Genomic DNA, 19,471 nt, shown 5'->3' on the forward strand with positions numbered 1-19,471 from the left:
TGATCAAGTCCTTTTCCTCTCTGGGCCTCAGTTTTCCCATGTGTGAAATAGGCACAGTCACGTGTGTTCCATGGAACCACGTGGTCCAAAATAAACTCAGGTAGGGACTAGGCAGAAAAGTGCTTCTCAACAACGGCAGGCCTGTGTACACAGGGGTCTCTCTGGGGCTCAGCTCAGCCTGGATTAGCCCCCCAGCCTATACCAGGCCCTTTCCTTCTCCTGGCCTCAGTCCCCTGTCCCTGCATACCCTTGTGAATAAGCTGTCCAGGGCCACTGGACCTCCCATGGGGTGGGAGAGAGGAATCGCCCAGCAGAGATACGTCGACGGTGTAGCAGAGGCGCTCCCAGAGGCACCCACCCCAGGAAAGCCAGTTCCAGGTGAGTCCCTGCACCGACACACTGCAAGGGGGACCACAACTTTCATGGTGCTTTCTCACCGTTTCCTGGGCTTGAGCTTCACAGCAACCCCAGGAGGGAGGCACCACCACACTCACCATTTGACAGAGGGGGAAACTGAGGCACAACGAGGTCACAAAATGCACCCCAGGTCGACCAGCACGAAGCCAACATGGTTGAAATCCACTTTAAGGAGGAACGTTGCCAATGCAGTCGCTTCGCTCACATTGCACGCCTCGCCTCCACCCTTTGTCCGGACAGGGTGCTCTAAGGATGGACTCACGGACCACGAGGCCTTGGGGGTGTGGGGTCAGCTGGGGAGTTGTGCCTCACCACGCACCCTTACACAGCCCGCACAGAGCCCCTGGGGTCGGCCCTGGTGTTCTGGCTAAGTCCACATCTCTGACTCTTCCTTTCTCCTTTCACAGCACCCTGAAAGGCCTCTGCTTTTAGCTCTCCCCAGGGGGCTTCCCAGGATGACAAACCCAGTACTTAGAAAAAGTGATGCCTATACTGTTTCTCCCACCCCTCGAGGAGGCCCCCGGGAGTTTCATCCCCACTTTACAGATGGGCAAGCTGAGGCTCGAAGACAACAGGCCTCCCAAAAGGCCACACCACAGCCCTCTCCCTGGAGAAAGATGTTCAGCTTTGTCCTTTGGTGTGGGTCCGGGTGTGGGAGCTGGGGGTGGGCAGACAGCAGTCCCCCGCCAACCTCCAATGAGGGAGAGAAGGCAGGGGGCCCGGAGCGTCTGCTGACAAGCGGCGCATCAATTGCTATTGTCAGCAACTAGCCCAGAGTCTGTCCCCTCCATGTCACGCCTGATTTCAAAGCCACATGAAAGCTGGCGTTCTCTCCAGCACACTGGGCCCTTTATAGAACAGAATTTTTAAAGGGGGGAAATCGCTGCATGCGGCTGCCGCTCGGCATAGCATCTCTCCTGGGCGCCGCGGCCCCCAAAGGTCCTGGAGAGCAGTCCCTGGGCCCAGCACCTCAGGGAAAGGAGTCTGGGAGACGCCCTGGAGACCCCTGCCTTACTGAGGCTGCATTCTGTTCTTGTGTTTCTGCCAAAGAGATTTTGAAGTCAAGTGACAAGGCAGTTCACGGGTTCTCTGGGTGTTCGGGGGCTCTGGGGAGGTGAGGACGCTGCAGCCTGAATTCCGCAGGTTTTCTTATGTGGTCGACCTAATAAGCAGCATGCGTGGACTCGGCACACCTTCCCACACGCTCCCAGTTTAGGGGACAGGATGTCAGGAACGGGACCCTCAAGCTCTCAGGGTCATGGGAGTTGACAGAGTGGCTCATGCACGACGCTGACAAGCCCAGGAGTTCCCGGAGGGCCCCAGTGCCTCGCGGGGTGCTGCACCCCAACAAGCATGCAGCAGGTGTTGAAGAAGAAGGCGGTAGAAGAAAGAAGCACCCGGAGAAGGCAGGCCCTGGCCCGGCTCTGGGTCCCAGGCCGTGGGCCTGGAGCCGACACCCTTCTCCCGGGCCCTATGTGTGCACGGAACCAGGGAGAGGGGCCAGCAGGTGGCTGGAGGGGACCCCGGGAAGAGGCCGGTGGCGCACACCCTGGCATCCCCCACCCGCTTCTGTGCCTCCACCCGGGGCTTCCTGTCGGCTCACAGGGAAGGCTACAGGTGGGGGAGGTTCTCGGCAGAGAGAAGATCGTCCGAAGTGGGAGTCGAAAGGAGGACACGGTCACGGTGGAGGATTATTCCGCGGATCTGCGGGACGGGCATGCGCTGGCCGGTCTCTGAGATAACTTGTTGGAGTCGCACACGCGGAGCCAGCGTCGGCACAGGCCACACAGAGCCCTTTGTCCCCGAGGTGGGTGTTTGCCACGCTAACAGGTCCTTCCCCGAAATGGCCTTGGAGCCTCCACCTCCAGGGCAGCCCTCCCCTCCACCCCCTCCTGCATAAGACAGCCCACGGTTGTTCCTTAATAAAAGGAGAGCTCTTTTTCTTATTTCATTAACTTTTTTTCTTAATATTTTTATTGACACCCTTCATACTGATACAGCCCATACACACATGGTGGACAACCAGTGGCTCACAGTATCATCACATAACTGTATAGTCATCACCACGATCATTTTTAGAACATGTGCATCACTCCAGAAAAAGAAATAAAAAGAAAAAACTCATACATCTCATGCCCCATACCCCTCCCTATCATTGACAACTAGCATTACAATCTACCCACTTCATTTTATCCCTTAAGCCCCTCTATTATTTATTTACTTATTATCCCTATTTTTTTTTTTACTTTTTTGTCCATATCCGGGATAAAAGGAGACACAAGGTTTTCACCATCACACAGTTACACTGTAAAAGCTATATAATTATACAATCATCTTCAAGAATCAAGGCTACTGGAACACAGCTCAACAGTTTCAGATACTTCCCTCCAGCCTCTCCAGTACACCATAGACTAAAAAGGGATATTTATATTTATGCATAAGAATAGCCTCAGGCTAGATTTCAACTGTTTGAAATCTCTCAGCCACTGAACTTTATTCTGTCTCATTTCTCTCTTCCCTCATTTAATTAAGAAGGATTTCTCAATCCCATGACGCTGGGTTCCGGCTCATCCCGGGAGTCCTGTCGGATGTTGCCAGGGAAATTCACACCCCTGGGAGTCATGTCTCACATAGGGCAGGAGGGCAGTGACTTCACCTGCTGAGTTGGCTTAGAGAGAGGTCACATCTGAGCAACAAAAGAGGTTCTCTGGGGATGACTCTTAGGCATAGTTATAAGCAGGCTTAGCTTTTCCTTTGCAGGAATAAGTTTCATAGGGGCAGAACTCAAGATTGAGGGCTCAGCCTATTCGTTGTCCCTACTGCTTGCGAGAATATGAGGAATTCCCCAGATGGGGAAGTTGAATATTTCCTCCTTTCTCCCCAGTCCCTCAAGGGGACTTTGTAAATACTTGTTAATTCTCTGCCCAAATCCCTCAGGGATACAGGAGATTTCTTTCGACAGACATTACTTGAGTGCCTACCAGCTAGCTGCCAGGCCCTCAGATTAAATGTAACGGGATAAGGAGGGTGACAAAGTGGTCCAAGGAGGGTCCAGAGAGGGCAGCCAACGTCTCCTTTAAAGAGGGGAGTTCAGTGATCAAAAAGGAAGTGGGGGAGGGTGTGAGGTGTCCCAGCCAAGACAGTCCTAGAATTACCCCTCTCTTAAGAATCCCTCTAACTCCATCTTTGGAGAGGGCAGCTCCGTACTCTTTCAGAAGCCAAAGAGGTGGAGATGGGGAGATGGGGTAAATGTTGTGGAGATCTGGGCTTGTCCCACTTCCCTCCAATTTGAGCTTTTATATGGGTTTGAAAAATGCACTTGAACAGAGAGGGGACTCAGAAAATGCGATCTCTGGAGCAGAGCATTCAATTTCACAGATTGTTACTGAGCCTCACGTCCTACTGCCCCCGCCAGAGGATTATATCTGTCCCTGCCAGACGGAAAGAGTCCAGAGGCCCAGCCCACCAGCACGGTTGGGCAGGTCCTCAATAAATGCTGGATTAGAAAAGTCAAAGACAGACCTGTCTGTGGAACCGAACTGATTCCTGTTCTGTTGTGTCAAATCAGTCTCACCATCGCCTTCCCAGATGTTACATTCTGTGTCTCTGAACTTAAAGAGAAAGCTCTCAGACCAGAGCTGCCCATGGAAGGCAGGAATGGCAGCTTCAATTGAATCCAGGAAAGTAGGTCCATCTTCAAAAGAAATGTCCAGAGAGTCCGGCCTGCCTTGACGGGCAGTGCTGGAAAGGAGTGGACAGAGGGGGTCACTGGACCAGGACCTTACTCACTAGATTCTGGACAAGCAAGCTAACTTCTGGAGCCTCAGTTTTCTGACCTGCAAAGTAGGAAGACTATTTCCTACCTCACTGAATGAGGCAATGCCCAGAAATCAGAAGGCACTTCAGCCAGCCAAGGGCTATTTATTCAGCATTGACCAACTGCCAGACACTGGAGCCACAGGGGAGACCAAACAGGTATGTGCTGAGGGGCTGCTCCCTTCCTCTCTCCTCTCCTCATCATTCTGGGCCAAGATGACCCAGCTTGTCGTCCCCCAAGACTTCTCCTCCTTGCTGGAATCTTACAGGCTGCGTTACCATTCTGGCTTCCTCTTGAGGCACAGGGTCCCAGGCTTTTGAACCACGTCTTACATGGATTCTCTGAAGTTGGGTCTCAAGGAAAAGTGCAGCTTCAGGCAATCCAAAAATCACAATGCAATGCTTCTTCCTAGGTGCTTGCAGAGGTGAGCTCCGGTCAGACCTGCAGCCTACCTGGAGGAGGGAGCCCAAGTCCAGCAGTTGCCTCGTTCCCTTTCTCGCTACATTGATTGTGCCTGTCTCTCATGAACACCTGATTTTTCAAAAAAAAAAAAAACCAAAAAAAAACCAAAACCCACCCATATTCTGCCTCTAAAGTTTCCTCACCAGGAACTTCATGAAGATCTAACATATGTTTGCACCTCCACCAGCAGACAGGCAGAAAACAAGACCTGGAAGCACCTCCAATCCCACCCAGGAGGCCCCAGGAGAAGGACATCATTGTGCAGCTCTTGCCACGCCCTGGGCTCGCTCCATCTCTGGATCTCAGTTTCCTGTCTGTAAAACGGAAAAGGTTGGACCCGGTCCATGGGTGACTCCTCTATTCCATTTTAAATGATCCATCCAAAGGTTAGTGATCCTGGCTCAGCCTCCTGCTTGGAAGAACTTCCTCTTAGGAAAGGAGGCCCTAGCAGGTGCTTTTAGACCCTGGAGAGTCCAGCCCAAGGCTACCCCCCCCATGAGTCGGCCGTCTCTGCGCATCTCACCTGCAGGGAATGGGCCAGAAGGGCAGGAAGCCTTCCAATACATGAACTCCTCCCAAGTGCCAGGTCCTCAGCCAGGTGCCAGGTGCCAGGGTGAAAGAGACAAAGTCCTTGTCCACACCCTCTCAGCAGGGGCCAATGCAGGGACCCACCCAGTTAGAAAGCCAGAGATCAAGGTTTCCCAGCTCCCACCCCTTACACCTGAAGATTCCCATCACTTCCATCCCTACATCCCCATGCCTTCCATGACCTCCATCCCATCCCCGTCCAGGCTGGGTGCTCGTCGGCCACTGCACAGTCCACACACAACGCCACCTGACCTTCACCTGCCCGTCTCCCCCACCAGCTGCTGGGTTTTCACTCTGTGTCTTGATTCTTTCCATTCATGTTTGTGAAGCTTAGCAAAAACTTAGAATTTCTGTCTGGGAGGTGGCCGGGGCTGGGCGTTGGCTTTGAAGGTGCATTTCCTTAGCCAGAAGGTGGTGTGTGCTTAGATATTATGTTCACTTGTGGTGGCTTAGGAGCAGGTTAAGGATGGTTGATGGAAATCATGAGGAAGCCAAAGCTCCAGAGTGGCCACTGGCTAAACTCCTTTCTTAGGAATGCACAGGAACCAAACAAACAGAAAGGCCCAGACGCCGAAAGAAAATGTTGCTCAAAGGCACAAGGTAACTGGACCCTCCGCGGCCAGCTCTCCATCTTAGAGGAGAGCTCAGCCTTCCCTGCCCCACACTTAGGACAACAGGGGCTGCGGCCCAGCGCTGGGGCAGGAAACCGCCCACCAGGCCCCCGCTCCAGCGACTCATCTGACAGAGGCGGTGACAGCCTCTTTTCTCTCCCAGGAGCCCCGCTGGCCGCCTTCCCCACGCCCTGCCCCGGGAGTCTCCTCTGAATCAGAGCCGCAGCAGATCTCCCCGGGCTGTCCGAGCCTCCAGCTGTTCTCCCCCCTGGAGGGCAGGAGCGGCTGGCGGGGGAAGCAGTGGAGGGAAGAGGCGTGGGGGGGGGGAGGCGAAAATGACACCACCCGGAGCCCCAGCCAGAGCGGGGATGGCCAGATGCCCACAGGACCCGTCTCGCCCGGGCCAGCTCCTGCACACCAACACCGGGCCTTTCGGGGGGTCGCACCCTGCCCAGCAGCGCTCCTGGACACTCGCTCCCGCGCGTGTCACGCCTGCTGTGACACACCCCGGCCCTCCCCCAAGCCTGGATTCAGGGCTGGATGAGACCCTGTCCCCAGATGCTCACCGGTTACCACTGGATCTGGGGACAGACACACCCGCACATCTTCTCCAGCCCCACTCACCCTCATCTACACAGGCGCGTGCAACCTCCCCTTCCCCAGACGCCCTACTCCAGGGACACACCCTTACACACACACACATACACACACACACCTCGTCCTCCTCCTACACCCACTTCCAGCGAGCTCCCCAGCCGGCCGCACCACCTGTGGCCAGCCCTCCACCTCTTGCCCTCCTCCCGGGACCCCACTTCCGCAGCTGGGGGGAGGTGAACAGGGACCCGTCTTTTCTTCACTCCTCTCCCCTGATCGAAACTCCCACCCCAGCAGAATCCACACGGCGGATTCTCTCCCGGGCTCGCGCCACGGTGGCAGCGCCCTGCCCGCTCTGGGCTCCCGGATCCCGCCGAGCCACACGGGGCGGCCCAGATGCTCCAGCAGCACCCACAGGACACCCCGCTCGGCGGCCCGCGGCGCCGGGGGGAAGAGGCGTCTGGCTTACCTAAGGCGCGGCACGAAGGCGGGCGGGGCTGGAGGCTGGCGGGCGGCGCGGCCCAGCGGGGGCCGAGGCGGGCGCGAGGAGGGGCGTGCGCTCGGGCGCGGGAGCCGGGAGCCGGGAGCCGGGCGACGTTTGTTTATGTCCCCGCCGAGGGCCGCTTTATAGGCGCCGCGGCCCCGCCCCCCGCGCCTCGCCCCTCCCCGACCCTCCCGGGCCCGGCCCGCGGCGGCCCCGCCCCGTCCCCGCGCCCCCTCCCGGGCTCCCCACCCGCCGGGCCCGCGCGCCGGGCTGGGCTAGGGCGGCGAGCGCGCCTGACGCCCGCCGGAGCCACCGCCTGTTGCGCAAGCCTCGGGAGGGGCGCGGCGGGAGGGGCCGCCGGGCCGGGTCCCCTCCCTCGCCCCGGAGGCCGAGGCCCGCTGCGTGCACGGAGAACACGGCCGCGTGCGTGTGTGCGTGTGTGCGTGCGCACAGGGCGCTCGTGCGTGTGCAAGTGGGCTGCCGAGTGTCGCCGTGTGTGTGCCGCGGCCCCCCGCCGGTCCGCTTCGTTCTCCTGAAGCATCCCCCCACTTCCTCCAGGTCTCACTGTCTTAGCAACGGAGCCCCATTTATCTCCTTCCCGCAACTGCCTCCTTTACTTCTCCCCACCCGCTCCCTGGACTTTCACTCCAGGCCATTTCCCTGCTGTCTGGCTCCTCACTAGCATTTTTGCTCCTGTCTAATCTCATCCATCTTGTCCACCCCCTTTTAAAGGCCTCAGCTCCTCCTCTTCCCTCTTCCCTCTTCCCCTTCCTAGTCTGAAGCACAAGCACCCTTTATGGGCCTGGCTTTCTTCTCCACTCCCCCGCCCTGGCCAGAAGGGCAGATTCTGACCTCTTCCTAGGACCTGGGCAAAGCACCCCTGCCTACCCTAGCGCTCACTCTACTGCCTCGTTTTGGGTGTGCTTTTCTGGCTGAAGGAAGCGGCCGTTCTCAACCCTGGTGACACGTTAGAATCCCCTGTGGAACCCTCTTTTACGAGGTGGATGCCAGAGCCCCACCCCAACCAGTGAACCCCTACTTTCACCGGAATCTTTACAGAGCTCTCCCGCTGCTTCAGGGTGCTCCAGCCTGGAGATCCGCTGGGCCAGAGGAGATGGTATCAAGAGTGAAGTCTGTGACCCCAAGCTGGACCTCGTGCCCACTCGAGTCCAGCCCTGAATTTGCCCCTGAGCCTGTGGCCACCAGGACAGGCTTAGATGCCCCCCCCCCGCCCCGACTCTCCAGTCTTCCCTCCCCCGGCCCCTGCTTCCTCAGGCCCAGGACCTGGCCTTCTTTGCATCCAGAGGCCCTAAGGGGTACTTATTCCCCACAGAGTCACTAAGTGGGTGCCACTGTGAGTCAGGCCTGGGCTCAGCCATGGGGAAAAGGACTGAAAGGGCAAACCCCCTTCCCTCAGGGTGCAGTTCAGAGCCCTAAGTCTCAGATTCCCCATCCATAAAACCAAAGGGTTAAGCTGGGCTCAGTCATTTGTTAAGTGTCTCTTGAGCCCCTGCTCTGTGCAGCCCCTGTCCCAGCACTAGGCAGACAGGACAGGCTAAACCTTTGCGTCCCGGGGAGCTCGCAGATCTAGCAGTCTGAAGGACAGTTTTCTTTCACCCATTCCAGTACATCTGTTTTCCCTTACCTCTCCCATATTGGTATTCAGCAGACACCTTTCAAGCACCTATGGTTTACTGATTGGCAGAGATATGGAGTCAAGTTCAAAAGGGAGCAGAGGCTGCTCACGCCTTCGGTAACAAATGGAGCTCCCAATGTATGGACTGGAAAAGGGAACTTTGCCCCGAAAAGCCATTCTCTGTCCCTTTGAGGAAGTCTTCTGGGCCAGGACAGAAGGTACAGGACAGCCAGACCTGCTGCTAGTGTCAGCTGGGAGGGGGGTGGGGGCAGGGCTGGGCAGGTGCCAGAGGCGCAGAGAAGAAAAAGAGGGATTTGAAAAGTGGAGCTGCATTTCCCGAGAGCAGTAGTATTCTAAAACTGGGGCCAAAGGAGATCCCTACAGAGTCCAAAATAGCTTGGGGGAGTTCTGGGGAGGCCACATGGGGAAACCAGGCTCGCTCCCTCTCTCGGTAGGTCCATCCAGCCAGGTTTTCCTTCAGTTTTGCAACAAATCGTTGTTGCTTCCACCAAGCACCAGGTGAAACTGTTTTCCTGCACTTAGGGTGGCTACACTGTAGGAAAAATGCCATCTTTGTACTGAAGTACAACATTAGATGCACACCCAGGAGCAAGGCGCAGTGGAGACCTGGGGCCAGGAGAGCTGCCTGCACATCCACGCTCAGCTCTGGCCAGCGGATGCAGCAGAAGCTCTCAGAGCCCAGTGTGGGTGCAATGGCACTGAGCTGCTTGAATCCTTTCAAATTCTTGCTGGTCAGCAATAGAATTAAATGTGCTTAGCTAAATGCCCATGTGCTGCAAAACCATCACAGGATGAGGCTGGATTTTCCAGACTAAGGTCCCTGGAAATTTCTGTTTCGCAGCCCTATATATTTTGTCCCATCCCACCTGGCATCTGGTATAATACCTGATCCAGAGAGGCACTCAGTGGATGTTGGCTGAATAGGTGAAAGAATGCAAGGGTTTCTCTTTGGACTCGACCTACTTTATCCAGTCTCATTGCTTGGACTTTTTGGAAGGGAAGGGACCCTGCTATGTGCTTCCTCAGCCCAAGTGGCAGACCCTGACCTGTGTAATTATATCTGTTCTCCAGGACCATGCCTGGCTTGCAGTATCCAGTTAGGAGACACAGAAAAACTGTGAAAGGAAAACAATTCCAAAGGAGAGCATATGTTAAGCTAGGTCCAGGGTGCATAACAAGCCCTTACTTTGGACATAACTGAAGAGGTATACAGCTTTTCACCCACAGAAAATCATTTTCTCCTTGCCCTGGTTTGTGCTCATTTCTTAGGGCTGCTGTAACAAATTAACACAGACAGGGTGACTTCAAATAACAGAAATGCGTCCTCTCACAGTCCTGGGGGCTGGAAGCCCAAAACCAGAGTCAGCAGATCACCGTCTCTCAGAAGTCTCCTGGGGAGAACCCTTCTCTGCCTCTTCCAGCATCTGGCCATGGCCAGTGATTCCTGGAGGCCCTGGATTTGTGGCATCCTCACTCCTGTCTCTGCCTCAGCCTCATCTGGCCTTCCCTTTGCCTCTGTCTCCATATGCCTGCCCTCTTCTTATAAGGACCCCAACCTTATTCAATGTGGAGCCCAACCTGAGCTGAGCCAGTATACCTCATCATAACTAGTCACACCCACCGAGACCCTGTTTCCAAACAAGACATCATTCTGAGGTTCTGGGTAGATGCTAATTGTGGGGGATACTCAACCCGATGCATGGCCAGTATGAACGTAACACATATTTGTAGCATGTTTGCAGGGAGACTTCATTGCTAGCCTGCCCGGGGCAGCCCTGCTGACCCATCTCGTGTCATCCTGCAGCATCTCTTGCTCAACCCCGCAGCAGCTGCTCCCAACCTCTGACCCTCCAGTTCAGCACAGCCCATGCTTGGCTTTCAAACTGACAACCTAAATCATAGATCCTGCCTAATAAAACCTCTGCTGGCTCCTCATTGCCTCCCCAGCTAACCACACATGCCCTGGTGAGCGAGTCTAGACCTTCCCCCCAGCCATGACCGGGCTTTCCTCGCTGGCTCACGCTCCCTTCCAGTAACCTTGATGCCTCACCGCTGGCCCTCCACCTCTGCACAGTTAGACAAGCTGGTTTCTCATCCTAGAAAGCCTTCCACACCCCTGCTCCCATTCCACCTCACCTACTGCCCGCTCCTCCCCGCTGGACGTTAGGCATAGCCGCACGACCTGCTTCGTCCTGTGTCACTTGTGGATGGGAAGGCTGATAACTAGCATACGCTTCAGCCCCTCGGCCTGCCCTGCCGCAGCCACCAGCAGCGCTCAGAGTGTGTCGGCCCTGTCCCCTGCGTGCTGGGGCAGGGCCACCGCTGACCACAAGCGGATCCATAATAAGGAAAAAACAAGCCCTGTTGCCACATGCCACTGTGTTTTGTGGCAGTTTGTCACTGCAGGCTGATGCCATCCCGACTCATTGCCATCCTCCCAGACCCAGGCCCTGTGTGAATGAGCCATGTCAACTAGCGGCTCCTCCAGGAAATCTCTCCTCCTCTGCCAGCTAGATTCATTTTCTCATTCAGTGAATGTTTTGGGGCACTTACAATTAGGCACTGCGTGAAGTGCTAGGAATAAAGGGATGAAAAAAATATATTCCTACATCAAAAAATGCTATAATTGCAATGGTTCAAGTGGTTTTAAGTAAGAATGGAGGGATCTAGAAGACTCTGTGACCCAAGAACCTAATCTGCTCTGAAAGGTCAGTGAAAGAACTGAAAAAGTCATATTTAAAGTGGGAAGCCATCAGCGTATGCTTGGTGGTGACGTTATCACCTTCCCATCTCCACAGCATTGTGTGTTTTCCTTTCTTCTTATTGGTTAGAACTCCTCAGTGTATAAGTGACATAAATGCAACTTCAAATGGCTTAAGCAACAAAAGGGGAAGAAAGCTGTTGGTGCATGTAGCAGGAGGGTCCTGGTGAGAGCTAGCTTCAGGCATGGCTGGCTCCAGCCCTGATGTCACCAGCCTCTGCTTCTCTATCTCTCAATATTGTCCACATCCGTTTTACTCTGTGATGGCTTCTAGATTAAATCACAAGGCTATGAAGTCATTGTAGATCAGTCAGTTAGGGTCCTCCTCTTCAGAGGAGCACAGAGCCCTGGGAAATTGTCCTCACTTTCTCTAAGAGGCCTTGGGAAATTGGGGGATCCTGCATGTGTACTTGGTAGCACCTCATGCTGTGTCACTGGTCCTTCACACTCTATTCACCTTCTTGGCCTCACCAACCACCCTCCACCCCAACTCCCTGCCTCACCACCACCAACTGCACCTTCCAGCAGGACTCTGCTCCCTCGCGTGCCAGGCATGCATGCACCTCTGTGCTTTTGCTTATGTCTCTGCAAGGAAGAGCTCCGTGAAATGGAGAGGGGCCGCTTCACCTGGGACCCGCTCCACTTGGGCCACTCCACCTGGGTCGCTCCACCTGGGCTGCTCCACCTGGGGTCGCTCTACCTGGGGCCCGCTCCATCTGGGGCCTGTTCCACCTTGCACAGTGCAGGCAGGATGCAAGTGGTGTGTACTAACTGCATGGATGGGAGAGAGGGCAGGCGTCAGCCAATCACGTTTAAATCCCGAGCATGTTATAATTAGAAAATGCTGTAGAAATGAGAGTAACTGTCATTATTTTAAAAAAAGGTTCCCAAAGCATGCTCCACATAGAAAAATTAAGAATGTAGATCAACAATAAATGCACAAACAAATACACAAATTTTAAAACCAAAAAATAAATACATCTCACACACACACACAAAATAAAACAAAGTACCACCCAGAAATTATGGCTATTATTATGTTGGCATATGTCCTTCTAGATATTTTTCTATGGGGGTATGTGCACATGGGTGTGTGAAGATTGTATGATAGCACACAATTGTTGATTGATCTATATATTTTATGGCAGCATTTAAAAATACTGTCATGCAATGTTGACTCTTCTATAGCCTGGTTTTTATTTCCCCATTAACTGTACATGATGAACATCTTTGCAATGCCACACAATTTTTTTCTTTTCTTTCTTATTGTTAAATATAACATGCATAAGACAGGAAGTGTAGAAAGCACATGTGCATAGTATAATGGAATAACTGTCGAGTGCACACCCAACAAGATGTCAGTACCTGGGTCAAGACAGGGGGTGGTCACCTCTCGAGAAGCTCTGTCTCCAGCACCTCCACATTTATCCATTCCTAACTGAGCCTTCCTGTGCATGGGTGGATCCCCCATCATCTATCTACATGGCTGGATATTTGGGTGTTCACGGTTCTCTGCAGAGGTGAAGGTCCACGCATGCACTTCTCCCACTCATCTTTGTATAATCTTCCAGTGACTTCTTTGGGTCAAGTCCTAGAGGTGTTGCCTTGGTACCTGGCTGCAGGGCGCCTGCCCTGAGAGCACGACTGGGGCTGAGTACACCGAGAATGAGTGGGTGTGCCCCCGCCTCCATGGACATCTGCCCATCTGCTAGTGAAAAAGGGTATATCTCCTTGCGGGCTCTGTGCCGTCTCATACGTCCTTGCTTCCTGGTGAGATGGAATGATCTCATTTACTTTATGTATGGTCTCCAAGGATTAGAAGTGGGGGGCCCTATTATTAAAAGATATCATCACATATTATTAAAACATATCAAGCATATCGTCTCAGCTTTTCTTTTTTCTGTGCTGGGTCATAAGAAGTATAAATCCCACCCCACATCTGGAGCCATTTTCAGTTCCCAGGTTTGAAGCCAAACTTGCCATCATCGCTTTAGGTTAAATCTTTGGTTCTGCTACCAGGAGCTTGAGTTGTCAGATTAGATACCACCCTCTTAGAGCTGCACACTCGACAGTCAGCAAGGCTTGGGGAAACAAACTTTATTCTTATATACAGCTCGCTGATTTGAGAACAAATGAGAGAATAATGGAAGTGGAACTCTTAATTTTTTAAAAACCTATGATTTGTTGAATGCCTATTATATATCCGGCAGTTTGTGCATTTTGTTTCTAATTTTTAACAGCCCTGAAAAGCAAGTATTATAACCCCCATTTTACACACAAGGAAGCCGAGGCTTGGAAAGATGAGGTGGCTTCAACGAGGTCCCACAGCCCAGAGGCCTGGCAGGGTGGCTAGTTCACGGACCGCCACTCTCCAGGGCGGCCCACCACCGCCAGCTTCTTGCCCAGCAAACAGAACGACTTGCATTCTTAAACAGCACCTGTGAAGTGTTAGTGCTGGCTCCTGGAGTCTCCTTGGAAAATCTCACCCTTTTCCCACAGTGGTGCCATCCATGTCTGTCCCTCCAGCACGCTCACCCAGGAAGTGATGGACCATTCCCTGCCCAAAAGACCTTCCCTGGGACTCGGTGCCCACTTCAGCCGAGCTCCCCAAGAATCTGGCAATGCCTGTCCTTCCTTTGGTGGCCTTCCTTGTCCCTACACCCTGCCATCCCTGCCTCCCCCATCTCCTAGTGGCCTTTCTGAGCCCCACCTGCCCTGGAATCCCAGCGTGTCTAATAGAACGATGCTTGGAAGGAAAGACGATGGGGGGGAGCTTGCAATTACCAAATGTCAATTTTACGTGGATTATTTCATGCAATCAGCACCAACCATGGACGAGGAGTCACGGTGTTTCCATTTTACGTAGGGAGCTGAGCTTCAAAGAGATAAGGTCCCGGACCAAGGGTTCGCTTTGGTCTTTGGCCACCTTGGGAGTATCTAACGCTTTCTTTGCACGTAGGTTCCTGGGGCTGCTGTAAACCATTGACATGTCATACATCATGATCTTGGCTGCCACTCCAAGAGATAGGGCATTATCTTTATCATCTTCACTTTATAAACGGAAACACCAAGTAATTTGCCCAAGATGTTCCAGATAGTCAGTGATGGAGCTGGGACCTGGGGCAGATTGTTTTCCAAACTTGCCTCCGATTGTCATGCGTGGATGACCTCCCAACCCACCTTTTTTCTCCTAATCCACCAGGCACCTGTTAAATGCCAGGGTCCCGACAAACATGATTTCAGGTTATGTTGGTGGGGAGACTGTCACATCAGCACTTTTCCTAGTTGGACGAAACTCCTCCTCAGAGAGAGCACCTGGCCCAGGTCCCAGGTCCTGTGACTCTGAGCCCAGTCCTCCCACAATTCTCAGTCACGAGGTGCCTTCTCAGGAAGGGAGGGTGGGGCTGGTGATCTCACCTTCTCCTTGCTCCTTTCAAGGCAGTGTTTTCTCTGCAGAAGTGATAATGGGCTTAATCACTGACTGAGTAGCCGTGGATGGCTTCCTGTGGCTGCGTATGAATAGGAGTGGGGGGAGGTGTGTGCGTTTAGTGACCAGCTCGCAGACTGGGATGCCAGAAAGACTTGGTCTCTGGATTCCTGGAAGCACCTGGATGACTCAGTCTCCAGACTGTCTCCCTGACTCACCTGCTGGCTGAAAGCTCACAGGGCCAGCTGCTGTCTCACCTGCCGCCTTGCACCTCCTTCTCACCCCCTGTTTCCAGGCTGGCTGCAGGGGTGTAAAGGAGACCTGGGTTTGAGTCCTGGGAGATCTTAGCCACACTGACCTCTTGGAGCTTCTCTGTCTTCATCCTAGGAATGGGCATGACGACATCTAACGCGCAGGAGGTTTTCAGCAGTTATTCCAGAGCAGGCACTCAGTAAGCCGCTGCTGCCATCATTCTCGGACCCTCACTGCAGGCTTCTGTGCTTTGCACACGCTGCTCACTTTCCCGCAAATGTCTTTTCCTGGCCGCTCACCCTTTCCTCCACGTGGAGAGTGACAGTCCCATGAGGAAGAGTAATTTCTTGCAGTGTTCGATCGTGGGATTTTTTATTTTCCAGCAGGGCTCTAGGAAAGGAACCTGGCTGTTTTAAGCCCCCTGGCCCCGGCGGTGAGGCCCAAAGCAAGACAAGCCCTTGCTGACTTGTTTTGTAAGGCCTGAGACAGGAAAGTTTTATGTGCCAAGAATTCCAGAAGGGAAGGAGAGACGTGTGAAGGTGGAGATGGGAGGATCTCCGGCCTGGGTAGGGACAGGGTCTGTGGGCTCTGTGAGCAGCTGGGACCCCAGCAGCTCCTTGGGGAGGAGGAGGGGCTGCTGGGTCCTGCACCCACCCTCCCCGAGACCTTCGCTCCCAAGGAAGCCCCTCTGCCTGGAAGGAACTTCACATTTCACAGACCTACCCGCTTTATGACACTGCCCAGGTGGCTTCTCCTGAAGGGGAGCTGAGGAGCTGGGGAACCCCAATCTTCCCTGAGACTGATTTTCCCACCAAGCCGGCAACTGGGGGCTTCAAGGCAGGTTTTAATCTGATTTGGAGAATAAGGAAATGGATGTTTCTGGCACACCTGAATCTGCAGGTTAGGAAATGGGCCACCCCATCCCTACATGAGATGGTGACAGAGGACACACTTACTGGAAGATATCTGGGTGCAGGCCTGATGGAGCATGCCCCCTCCACGCCTGCCCTGTCCCAAGGGCTCTTCAAGCTAATTAATATTAAGTGAAATGAGACAGTCACCCCATTTCAAGCACTCATAGCCCCGAGTGACAAGTGACCATCACACTGACCAGGACCGATGTCCACTGCCACAGAGCATGTTATGGGGCAGTGTAAATGAGAAGCCTTAGCACAGGATGATTCCCCACAGAGCACTGGGGGAGGAAGTGTCTCCGCTCTGCCTGGCAGCGTTTTCCAGGGCCTCCTTTGCTAAGCCCCACAGCCCAGCAGCCCGCATGGAAGGGGTGGTCTGGGAGAAGCTGCGGCTGCACTGACACCTGTGGGAGGAAGGCGTGGGCCTCCGCCTGGAAGGCTCAGGCGTGCGGCTGCTTCGGTCTTCAAGCCCCGCCAGGGCCCTCCTTCCCAAGGCCCTCCAGAAAACCACGTTGGGACCATCTCCAATGCCCGCGCCCCTCCACAGCACCCCGGGAGGAGGCTGTCCGTGAAGGCAGCGGCAGGTCGAAGCCTACTGTTTATCCAGGCCTGCCTCTGGTCTTTGGGTGTGAGCTCTCTGAGGAAATCTCCCGGTCACCGCTGTGTCCTCCGCATCGGGACATGGCTGATGGTGGCGGAAGCATAGCACATGGCAATGAACGGATGGGCCAATTGGCGGGCGGCCAGCCGGCTTTGGGCTCGCTCACTTGGAGCAGGGGTTGCTGGTGACAACCCTAACTCTGGACAGAATCATATGGATTCAGGGCCAAAAGGATTCTCTGGAATGATCAAAGATTTTGCAGTTGTATTCTAAGGTTCACAGTCCTGGCTTTGGTGTCAGGTAGGAGAGCTGAGGGATCGATGATGAGAAAATGGAGAGAAGAAGAAAACGTTCAGGTAGAAAATCAATAGACAAAGAGAGCAAGAGAGACCAGAGGGGGCCTTCTCAGGAGGACTCTTGTGTCTCCAGGGCTCCCCCAGCAGCAATGGCAGGCGAGGACCCGGCCACACCTTTTGGTGCTGCACAGCATCTTTCTAACTTTCGTGCGGAATGCAACGAAATATTCTGCAGGCTCTTCTTTCCAAGAAACAGTGCATCTAGTTGCAAACCTGAGGGTCTGGCTGCAGTCTGTGCAGAGCTTCATGCCATGTTCCCGTGGGAGAGTGAGGGAAGCTGCCAGGCCTGGGGACTCAGACTCTGGGGCCTCCTTGGGCCCCGGCACTCATGAGCGGCCGGCCTCATGCTGTCACGCCGACCTCCTCCGGGCTTTCCCAGCTCGGCCTGTGCAGTGCAGGGCACAGGGCTGCGCTCTCTGTCCTTGCCCGCCGCTGGGCTTCGCTCCAGCTTCCTGCCCCCTGGCCCTGCCCCCGCTGACCCGCGTGCCCGGTCACGTCCTCCCCATCGGCCGCATTCCCCACGCGGATCGCATCAAGCCCGCCTCTGGCCCTGGCCGGCTCCCAGGGCCCGCGCTCCTTGGCCCCGGGGGTGACTGATGGCTGCACTGCATCCCCCACCTCAGTTTCTCCTTGTCATGTACCTCTTAACACACTTACATTTGTGTTTAAGCACTTGCAAGGAGACATTAGAGAGGTTTGAACTGAAAACACAATTTTTTGGTGCTCTAGACTTGCCTTCTTCCAAGAAACATTAAAACAGCATCCATTCATTCATCCGCCACTCATTCGGGCATTTGTCTAACAAGCTTCCCACCTAGGACCACGGGGTTCTGATCTGCTCCTGGATGCTCAGGGGAGGGCAGGGGATGGGGGTTTCCGCCCTTGGGGTCTGCTGGGTGAGGGAAGGGGCAGGTCACAGTTGCTCTCGGTGGGCGCTGATTCTCTGCCAGGCCCTGTTCTAGGTGCTTCCGATAGCTGAGGGCATGCAGCAGCCCCATGAGGAAGCTATAACCACACAGTCCTAATTTTATAAATGAGGAAACTGGGCACCGAGAGTTGACGTGAGAAGGGGTCTCGCAGCTGGTGGGGGCAAGGCCAGGATTTGACACCAGGCAGGGGGGCCTGGGCAGGTCCATGTGCTTGACCTGGCTCCTCCCCTCGTGGAGAAGTGCTACCTGCATCGTCCAAGCCACAGAAGCCCCCTTCTCCCAGGCTGGGGAAGGAGTCCCAGAGCAGGGGACCCCAGGAAGGAGTGATTGGATGCTGGTGAGTCTCCCGGACATCCCCAAGCCCTGGGCACCCCACATTCTTGATGTTTGGAAGCTTGAAAATGAGCCCTTCTTACATGGCCGGTACTGTCCTCTCCCCTCCCCTTTAGCAGCTTGAGAGAGAAAAATTAAAGGCAAAGGCCTGATTTCCTCCAGAACCCCGCTGGGTCCCCCGGTGGTTCCCCAGCAGAGACGCACCCCAGTGACCGCTGTCCCCCAAGGACAGAATGGCGGCCAGACGCGTATGGTCCTCGCGCTCCTCCAAGTAGCATGGATGTCTTTCCTGCTGGGAAATATTCTATCTGTGGACGGGAAAGTCGAGGCTGGAGAAGGGGTTTGGTCTACGGAAGTCACACAGCCCACTCGAGTCCGAGTGAGGGTACCCCGCTGGCCTGTGAGGCTGCTGGGGCAGGTCCCGGTCACCAGGATGGGGAACCACGGAGTGCAGGTGAGGCCCCAACCACGCTGCTGGGAAGAATGTATGAAGTGAATCACTGACTGCACGGCCATGCTCTCGTCTTAGCCCCAAACCACTCACAAAACCACGGATCCTATCCTGTCTCCTCTTTGTCCCCTGTAATGGAACACCGGATTTGGGACACAGTCAAATATGTATTATATTTCCCAGTTTCCATTCTATCACCTGCCCAAAGAAATAGTCTACTTCTCAGCTGCCCTGGTAGGACTAAGCTTTGGTCAGTGGGATCTAAGTGGGCGTGGCTGAAGCATATGCTTCATATTCTAGGAAATATGCTTAAAGGGAGGGAGCATGGTGAATTAATCTGCTTCTTCCTTAAGGCCAGCAGGAGTGAAAGCTAACTGCAGGAGCCCCAGCAGCAATTGTGGGCTACGAGGGACTTTAGGAATGAAATCAAAGTAAACTAGCATGACAAGAGAGAAGGAGCTTGGTCATTGATAGCACGGGGTGCTGCACCAGCTTTGAACAGCTCCCCCTGCACCTTCTGGACATGAGAAAGAAGTAAGCGTCTGTATTACTATTCCTCATAATTAGACGTGGTGGTAACTGATGCACGTCTCCAGTGGAGAAAACCATTGGTGGAGAGGCCACACAGAGGGTTGGTTAAGACCTCAGGCCATGGGTTCGGATCCACAAGCGCCTTCTCTCTCTAGAGTCTCAGTTTCCGCATCTGTAAAATGGGGCTAGCACGTCCACGGCATTGAGCATCTGTGGCAAGGCCCAGCGGGGAATGCCCGTGGAGACCCTGCCTGAGCCTCAGGCCCCAGCACGCCGACCCAGGGGA

General features: G+C 54.4%; 1 protein-coding gene across 1 annotated transcript in view; it reads right to left on the minus strand.

Moving 5' to 3' along the window:
• The window catches only part of NDRG1 (N-myc downstream regulated 1), a 48,296-nt gene extending 41,266 nt beyond the window's left edge, over window positions 1-7,030 (minus strand). Inside the window, exon 1 of the mRNA XM_077167735.1 lies at window positions 6,959-7,030. The gene's annotated coding sequence lies outside the window, so the exon portion shown is untranslated. The remainder of the gene's footprint in view (window positions 1-6,958) is intronic.
• Window positions 7,031-19,471: the final 12,441 nt, after the last annotated feature.

Source organism: Tamandua tetradactyla, chromosome 6, assembly GCF_023851605.1.
Source record: "Tamandua tetradactyla isolate mTamTet1 chromosome 6, mTamTet1.pri, whole genome shotgun sequence".
In the NCBI taxonomy this organism is placed as follows: Eukaryota; Metazoa; Chordata; class Mammalia; order Pilosa; family Myrmecophagidae; genus Tamandua; species Tamandua tetradactyla.